Consider the following 10,255-nt stretch of genomic DNA (forward strand, 5'->3'; position numbering starts at 1 on the left):
TGAGTCTCACAGAAATGATTATACATTTGCAAACGATACTACGCTGTGATATAATGTACATAACGAAATAAAGCAAAACATAAACGTAAATGTGCAGTCTAATCTGGTGCTTTGTTGAAACTGACATGTACAGATAAAACCAAATACATTATACTTTAACCTCAGATGCAGCCATGCGTATGAACTAAATATTGTATTACATTCCAGGATGGTCGAGGTGAAAACGTTAGCTGAATCAACCATAATGTAATAGATGTATGGGTGTAGTAAAATACATTGGTATTAAAACATTTTGTATAGGTATCCAAAGGAAATTTAAACAGTAATCAGTATCTAATTTGTTACAACTTTTTTCCCAAAGTACAATTTTGTTATCTTTGGGAAAATATTCAGTACATTCATCTTTGTTAAACTGGATACTTTGTAACATTGCACTTATAGAGGTAACTTTAATAGTGTGAGTATAAAACCTATATAAATAAATATTATCTATTTACTATTATTAAATAAAAAATGGTATAAATTAGTAGATACATAACAAAATTATAAATTATTTTAAATTTTGTAAATAATTATTGCATGTTGTGTAAAATGACTGTTTGGGGATGTGCAAAGTAAATATTCCGGTTTCTATTGTCAGGAGCTGTGAAGGGATGACGTGTGCAGCTTCCGCTTCCTGACCCTACATCAACCCCAGCTGACGCTAGACGTAGCGACTCGTTATTAGTGCTATGGGAGTAGTTATTTGCTATTAATAGAACAATTAAGCAAGCAGGTAGACTAAATTAATTTGAGATTTTGGGTTTAAGTGACAACAGCCGCTGTCGTATTTTCCCTGTTTAGTCTGTGTCGACACATTGTTAAAATCATTAATTGTTGAAATATTTCGGCCCCATTATATAGAGCCTACCTCAGTCAACGTATTTTACACTGAAACTGCCAATAAAACAAGTCTGATTATACAGGCGTATAATCAATAAATGACCAATATGATAAATTAAACGAACTATCTAGCTCTTTTATCTCAGTCTAACATTTTTTAATGATTCACATTATATTCTTAGTTGAAGTCAACTTATTTAGTTCCTCTTATGATACTAGAATCGTATTGTTTAGTCTTTGTTCAGCAATGTTGATCTTAAAGTATAGTCTAACCAAACAGAGGTCGTCCCGAAGTATTGGAGGACTAATAACAGTAAAAAAATATCTTAATTTTGGAACAGATGTTTCGTGATACTAATATTGTGTAAGATTGGAAGGAAAATGTATATTAAAATTTTGTATTAGACTAATTTACCCATTAATTGTTAAATTTGTTTTGTTTCAAAATAATAAATAATGGTGCAATGGTTTTGTTATAATATTCTATTAAACATAATGTTTAGTACTTACAATGTATCAAGTGGTGTAGTATTAGTTTTTAATACTTAGTAGAAGACAACTTGTTGTTTTTATAATAATTTAGGGCATACATATGCCAAAATCAATATTGGTGAGCTTATTCAAGTGATCGTTGTAATTGTCCGATATATCAGCTGTCTCTCATTGGTGGACACATCGCGTGTTCCAATCAGTCTTTCCGCTGTCCAGGAGCGTCCCTTAGATCGCCCGAACATTCAGGTATATCGTCGGAGCCGTCTCTGGAGATGTGGTCCGTTAATGCCCTCTTGGTCTCTATGCCATATTTTCTCGTACTCGTTACCAGGGTACATTTGTACGCTCCTACGGTTCTGGAGACATTGTTCGGTTGCGGTCGGTCATCCCTTTGTTCTCGCGGTAATGGAAGAGTCGCCCCGGTTCTCTAAGCCCTCTTTTTTAATATTAGTATAGCGTCTCGAAGGAGACATAGCCTGATTTCAGTAGCTTACCCCTCGTGATGATTCTTCTTTACACAGGTTTCTATCCCGATGCCAGTTAATATTCTTAGTGAAAGTGACTTGTTATTCCGTGGATCCCACTGCAGCCCTGTAGGCCCTGGCCGAGCTTTAAGTTCTCCCCCCCACTCACCCTTGGATAATAGGAGGCATGATCAAAGTTGGAATATATCCTTAAATGCACCATTTATACGTCAGGATCTTTAATATATTAATTTTATTTGTTTCCCTTTATAAATGTAACATTTTGGTCCTTCGATCCAGACTCTAGTTTCGGATTTAAATGCAGTCTTTTTACCCTTAACACATATAAATATGAAATAATATTATACATATAAATGCACTCTTTAGTAAGTGAAAATTTCTATCCAAGATAATTGTTGTAGATGCATAACAAAAATAATTTACATCGATTTAAAACTAATGTATTACAAAACATATCTTACACAATACCGAAATATATTTTATTCCCTCTCCCGGTATACGAAGTGATGTAACACGCCAGTATTACTGGTTTCATGATTAGTTCAAAACAAGTAAAGGGACATTCTATTTGTTTGGCGTAGGATAATTATGAATAAAATAAGATAGTTATGCTTTTTCCACAGATAAAGGCTTATTTTGATAGGGAAGATAAGTCATTTAGTTTTATTTCCGAATATTATGTTAAAGATAAATACTGCTGATTTGCTTATCAGGTCCAAACAAGAATAAGATGAGGAACATGTCACGTGAAATTTCGTAACTAGCTGAAGTTACATCAGTTAAGATGTTTGATAAGTTATTTTTTTTATCTCTTTTATGTTTGGTTTTTATTATATGGCGATTACACAGTTATTTTCCATTACATAGGTCAGTAGAACGGTCATTTTGACAGAAGTAAGCGTTTCCTAACGGAATGTGGATAGCCACTTAGTAGTTATTTTTAAGTGGTTTCAATACTGTGTACCTGGATCAAGGCAATCTTCGCAGAAGACCAGGACAAGGTCACTTGAGGTCCATCACTTAAATAGAAGACATATTTTTACGAGTTAATGCACTTCGTAATCGAGGTTCAACTGCTAAATGAATTTAAAATGACCTTAGTCATGCTACTAGAATTCCTATGTAAGACCGCAGTGTGAGAAATCGACTCCGGAGAGCTGGAAAAAGTTCTAGAAAACCTACCGCGATTGACCGCGCGTCATAAGAGAGCAAGTTTTCAGTTTATACTGGCGTTGTCTATTGAGACAATGGCGTAAGTTAATATTCACAAAGGAGTCAAAATTTAATTTTTTTTTAATGAGGCCAATGTTAGAGTATGCAGAAGATGAAAAGAGCGGTTTGCTGACTTTTTAACTTATAAGGTTGTCTTTGGTGGTGGCTAAATATTAGTCCGTATACGCCTGAGACCACAATGAGCAGATCTATTTGTGTATATGCAAGAAGGAGCCCAATGACATGAAGCGAGAGTAGTTCGACTATAATTTGACGTACATAAAATACTAGTAATGGAGTGGCCTGCTTGCAGCCCAGACCTAAATCCTATTGAACACGTCTGGGATCTACTAGAAAGAAGTGTTTGGGGCTGACCAGACCTACCTAGGACCTTGGATAAACAGGAAATGGCGTTACGGGAAGAATGTTAGCGGTTGCCTCAAGACAGCCTCAGACGACTCATATAACCATGGCTTAGCATATTCAAGCAGTTATCACAGCTAGAGAAGGCAACACGAAATATTAAGTGTGCAATTTTATAAAATAAATTATCGTTTGTTCCATTTAAAATTTAGTAAAAGAGTTTTACATACATTTTCGTGTTTAGTTCGTTCCTTAACTGCCCTAACATGAATTATAACTTAAAAATAAAAATCATTCTCTGATTGATTAATAGTAAAAGGCTTTTCGCATGAAAAATAAGTGTTAAATATCAAACAATAAACTAAGTACAAACTATTAAAAAAGTGATCCCTTAACTGTTTGAAGTGTGTATTAGTGTGATGTTTTAAGGTATGGTGTATTGAGGTATAGTTTTTTGTATGATATGCTATGGTACTTGTATATGTAAAATTACAAAACATAATTATATTTACAATTGAATTAAGGTAGGTCACGAAATAGACTATTTTAATCTTTTCGTTGGTAAATACATATTTTGAAATTGTATCATAACGCAACATCTGTATTTGAGTAATACGCAGCATAGAATTATATAATAAATCAAACATGTTATGGAACATATTTCGTGGGGTAGTCATTAATATATTGATGATATTCAACCATCACGCAACGTGAAATTATTACAAAAAACAAAAAACTTTTTTACTCTTAACCTATCATACATTTACCAATTTTTGACTGATCACGGAGGAAAATAACCTTTTTTACAGTCAATACGTTTTCTCAATTAGGAATTATTTTTAATTATTTTTAATTTATCCTAAAAATCTCATGTACAAGTTTTAAAGAATTGAACAATTTTTGGAAACATTTAGAAATATTTTAGTAGGTATCGTCTTATTGTGTTTGATAACAGTTATTATTTCGTAACTTAATAAAATGTATATATTTTATCCTAAACTAAGTATCTGTGAGAATAAAACCCGACACAATGAATAATGAATGAATGTAACGCGGCGTATCAAAGTATGAGGTGATCAGTCGACTGTTGAATACAGCATGTGGATTGTGATTGTAATTGGGTGTATATGTTTCAGTGCGAGTATCTGTACGTAAGTGCCTTCCTCCCACCCTCTCCACTCCACCTACCACCACCCTCTCGCTTTCCGTGGCAAACGTACATGTATTTGTACATACATGAGGGTTTCTAAGCCACAGGCGTACTCGTGTATGACGAAACATATGTGATTCAAGGGGTGCATCATAATAAATTATAGATTTATGTACAAACTAAGTGCGATTAATCTTCCAGAATTTTCCTTCATCACGTTGATGCTTAAAAGTTTTGATTTTAACAATGTTCAATTAATTTTTATTTAACTACATAGCTAAAACTTCGAATCATGTAGAAGTTTTAGCGATATGTTTTCTTGCTGAAATGCTTGATATGATAAAAACTTTGAAGATATATTTCATGTTAGGCCAGCTATGATATGGTTTTTAAATTTAGGTGTGACTTGCTGACTTCAGTAGGTGTAAAAATTCTGACACGTAAAACGTAGCATTTTTGTGTCGTTTTTTTAAAATAAATTTTAACTGATAAGGCAAAATCTGTTTAATGCAAATACGCCCAAAATAACAACAAATACTAAATAACTTTAATTACCATCGCAGGTTATTACAAAACTGTTGCTTGTGTACAGTTTTATTTACTTAATTAGGACTCCATACTGTCAAAAATGTAATGTATATATATATTTATATATATATATATATATATATATATATATATATATATATATATATAATATATAACCCGGCAAGCGAGAGATTCGGGTTCGTGTTCCGGCGGAGCAAGTACTTTTTGCGATTCAATGTTTATTGGAACTAAATTAGGCTATTGCCATATATATATTATGCAGTGTGTGTATATATATATATATATATAAATAAACCAAGTTATCCTTATATATAAAATTGCTGTGATTTTTAAAGCTCCGAATTATGAGCTATTCCTATTTTGATGTACAAATTAAAATAGTACTATATTGTCGTTTCGTTTTACAACATTAGTTTGTTTGTAATTGCTAATTTGTATCACTGTAACAATTACTTATTTGGGAGGTTATTAAGAGTACTGAATAACAATTCGTATCATGACGCTGTATAAACATCCTGTACTCAGTATATAAATAAATATATATATATATATATGTGTGTGTGTGTGTGTGTGTGTGTGTGTGTGTGTGTGTGTGTGTGTGTGTGTGTCGGGTACCAAGCATTAGTTTAGTCTGTGTGTACCAAGCATTAGTAACAGGAAGTACTCGCGAGTACCTTGTAAATGGAGTTTCCCTGTACCTGGTGTGAAAGGTTTCCTTATAGCTCACCTCTAGTGGCCAGCTATATAGAGTTGCTCTACTATGTTATGCTCTACTATTTTATCTTTACATATATTCATATTTCACAGGGGTACACAGTTGGATGGCGCAAACCATCGGTACGATGAACATTGGAAAGAGTCTTGCCGTAAATGAAGATGCAGACTGTGTCAATTGAAACCTGGATTTTAAAAGTATGTGTTTTAATTGCTACATAACACTAAATACGAATTTGGAATCTAATGTACCGTACGTTGTAGTTTTAATCGAGTTCACAGCTCCAGCCGGAAGAAAATGTAAGCTCGCTGTTATAAACTACGGATACCGGTGACGGAAAGTTGCTTCACGTCACGGAGCGGAACACATTATTGACTGACTACAGGATATATGTACTGTAGTTTTTTCCATCCACAGCTCCAGCCGGAAGGAAACGTAAGCTCGCTGTTATAAACTACGGCTACCGGTGACGGACAGTTGCGTCACGACCTGTCACGGAGCGGAACACATTAATGACTGACTACACGATATATTATGTACTTCTCATACCTAAATCATCCCGTAGGGTGCTAAATTAATCAAATAAAATTAACAAATGCTACTGTGAAATAACTATTATATCGCTATCCTAGAATGACTGAACTTAGTTAAATTTAATAGACTTGTCAATGTGTCATTCATTACTGATATTAATCTCAAAAAACGATGTACTTTTGTTGTTATCATGCTGTAAGAAGTAACAAATTATTATTCAATAACTAGATATTTCTGTAAAAATCATGACCCTCATATCAATAACTGTGTTTATAGCCTGTTTAAAGTTTTACGTCGAACGTAACATTATACAATCACGTTACATAATTAGTACTAATAAATCTTAACTAATTAAATGTTTGCATGATTCTTCTATACTACGTGGATTCTTAGTATATAGTTCATTTATTCTATAGCACACTTTATATATATTTGAACCTTGAAATATAAAAGGGTTTTCTTATACCCCGAAAACCAACTATACGAGTATAATATGTAATTCGAGAACAAATATTTTAGTTAACATACACGTTTCTAAGTTAAAGTGCACTTAAAACAGTAAACACGTACTTAAATCTTTGATTATCAATGGCAAAATCACTTTGTTTTTCATAACTTAATTATTTTACAAGAAATTATATTTAGGTTAAAATAATAATAGTTTTATGAAACTGTTAAATAATTTAAATGTATGTCTTCTCATGACTTTTTCAGTATAAATATGCATATTGATTCCAGTAAGAACTCTACACTACAGCTTAATTGTAAGTAAGAAAGTACACAAATAAGTTTAAATAAAAATACATATCAATTTAATTTAAATACACACAATTAATTCATATTACCCCCTGTAGGGTAGCGGCTAACCAATGCACTTACACCTTGTAGGCTTTCCAAGGTAGAAGACGCTGACCATGTCACTGGTGCTGCGCTTGGCTGCTCGTCAGGGCCTTCTTGATATTTTTAAAAATATTAAAAGGTTTATATTAATTAATTTAAAAATTATTGAAAAAGGTAATTTTAAATAACTATAAACTTATTTTGACCATTTTAATTTTTTGTGCCAATACATTGTTCTCATATCTAGAATAGATTTTCATGTATCTTAGATATTTTATTACAATTTTGCTTTTTCAAATACTTTTTGCTACTCTATTTGTATAAATCTTAATAATAAAAATCTATACAAGGATATTTTCATTTCGAGATAGAAATGTCGGTAAAGTAAAAGAACTATGAAAACAATTTAACAAATAAGCTATAATAACATTTGTAATATCTGTATTCCTATGACTTATTCACTGTCCAAAATGTGTTTTAATTTTAACAGGGTCCGAGATTTCAAATGTTAAAGATATTAAAGAAATGACAAAGTATTTTATTATGTCACGTAAAATTTAAACTTAAACACTACTTACCATGAGACATTACAATAGTGAAGATTGAGTTAGGCTAGATTCCTGTGTTTGTCATATTGTTGCATGGTACATTCACCGTGTTGAATCTGATACTAATTTGTACCGTTGTTAGGTAAATAATTACTTCACTCAGCCATACGAGCACGTTGAAAATTACCAGACATTTGGACATTGGTAAAATGTTATGTCCAATAAGGAGGCCCGCTCGATTTCAACATTTGTAATAGTACTTATATGAGAAGGCCTAGTTTTTTCTTTCTTAGGTCTGTGTAAGCATCATACAGCCAGTTTTAAATACGCGCATCAACACAAATTATTTTGTACTCAATACTTCTTTTCAATACATTGTCATTCTAAGAACTTTTTAAAAGGTAAGATTCATTACACATAAGATATTTTATCAGCGATAAAATGGTAGTTCGAGTAGTCAATAAAACGTCAGAACTATTACTGCTATACACCCATACTGATTTATAGGTGGAGTAACGATGCAACCAATATTTATGTGTTTTATCAATTATTCCCTCATCGGTGAACATAATACTCGATATGGATATTTAGTAGTATTACAAATTTTTAAAATTCACCAAATATCTATATTGTAATTTATTTTTCTAGATTTAACATAAAAAAAGACAGAGAACTTGCAATAAGCTCCACCAGTCCGATAAAAGTTAAACAGAATATAAATAAAGCTGACTTCTAAGGCTAAACCTATTTGCAGATCGTTGAAGGAAGCATTAGGATTGGTAAAAAATAATCCGTATACAGTTTAAATAATTTTAATAGTTTTCTTTTACAATGTATTTTCTAATATAAGCATTCGAACCAGTGCGTATTTTGTTGATAAGATTATCATTTTCTGCTAACATTTAAGCTAATACGGTAAGCTACATTCGCTAAAGTTAATACATTCTACAAAATGACGCTGCTGTCTATTGTTGGTGCTGGTCCCTCCATTCTGTGATAGTTGGCATTGCAACCAACCATAACTTCTGATTGTATCTTTCCGGCACGGCACAGCCCATCATCGCAGCCAGCTTCCTGGAAAAGGAAGGATCCGCATTATCATCCACCTCGAGCACCAAACTTAGTATCAACATAAAATAATACAATTACATACAGCATTGCAAATATGGTGCAAAAAAACATTCCAAATTATTACTTGAAGTCTTATACACTTATGATTCTGAACAATGATATAAAGCCACATCATAATATGAAATACAATACAGCCTACCATAAATTACAATCGTTAAAAATACAACACTGTCCTCAGTACAACTATATGATAACTCAGTAAAAGACTGAGACATTAAATTTTAAAAATCTAGGTAGTTAATAAAAATATTATAAAAGCCTGTTTTACGACGAATTAGGTTGACACAATATCGTACCTGTGATGTTTAAATGTTAAAATTCAATGTTTGAAAATGAAACCAAGCACTCATAATATAATCTGATGGTTTCTATACCAAACAGCTAAGACAAAATCATCGTTTTATTATTATTTACGCTTTTTAAAACTTTTATATATATATTTTTTTTTACCAAAATAAGGCATTTGATTCTACGTATTCCTATTGCACTAAAAATACCAGGCTTGTGACAAGTTCTCTACTACTCTTAAAAAAACTGAGGTTTTTTATATAGCATATCTAAACTTTAGTTGAAAGCATAAGAAATCTAAAACGGTACTACGGCTGTTAAAAATTTGATTCATATTACGTCATGTTTTATGTTTGATTATGAAGATGCATTTTAAAGTTACGTACCCTATTAGAAAGAGTTTCTTACAACGATAGTAGGCTCTTTATTTATTTATTTATTAACGGCAAGCAGCCAATTCATACATAAATATACCAATAACATATGGCTCAAGACTTAGACAATACTTACTTGATCTACTATTAAATTAACATAGAGTTAAAAAAAGAAAAATTGGACAAGTTTAGCAATTATTGATCAGAAAACAAAACCAGTGCGTGGCAAAATAGACTAAATGACGGATAACAGAGTGAAATATGCATAAAGATATATAACAAAAACCTTTCAACAAGATATTAACAATAATTATAAATTTAATAATACTTTGGTAAATAGACTATAAAGGTTATAACATCATAAAATCTATATAAAGCTATAATGATAATAAATCAACAAAATCATTAACAACATAATAATAACAGTAGAGAAAAAATAAACTATATATAAAGAAAAACATTAAATATATATATACATACAACTATAACAAACTTTCAACAAAATAATAAAAACAATAATTGACAAGGATTAAACACACAAGAGAAAAAAATAAAAAAAATAAAAAAAAACAATAATACGCAGAACTGGACACTACCTACAAGAACGACAAGTATTAAATATCACTGATGCTTAGAATTCTGAAGGCCCGACTTCGGATTTGAGGGATTCTGTCGAAGAAGGGATCAAACTC

This window comes from Homalodisca vitripennis, chromosome X (assembly GCF_021130785.1).
Source record: "Homalodisca vitripennis isolate AUS2020 chromosome X, UT_GWSS_2.1, whole genome shotgun sequence".
In the NCBI taxonomy this organism is placed as follows: Eukaryota; Metazoa; Arthropoda; class Insecta; order Hemiptera; family Cicadellidae; genus Homalodisca; species Homalodisca vitripennis.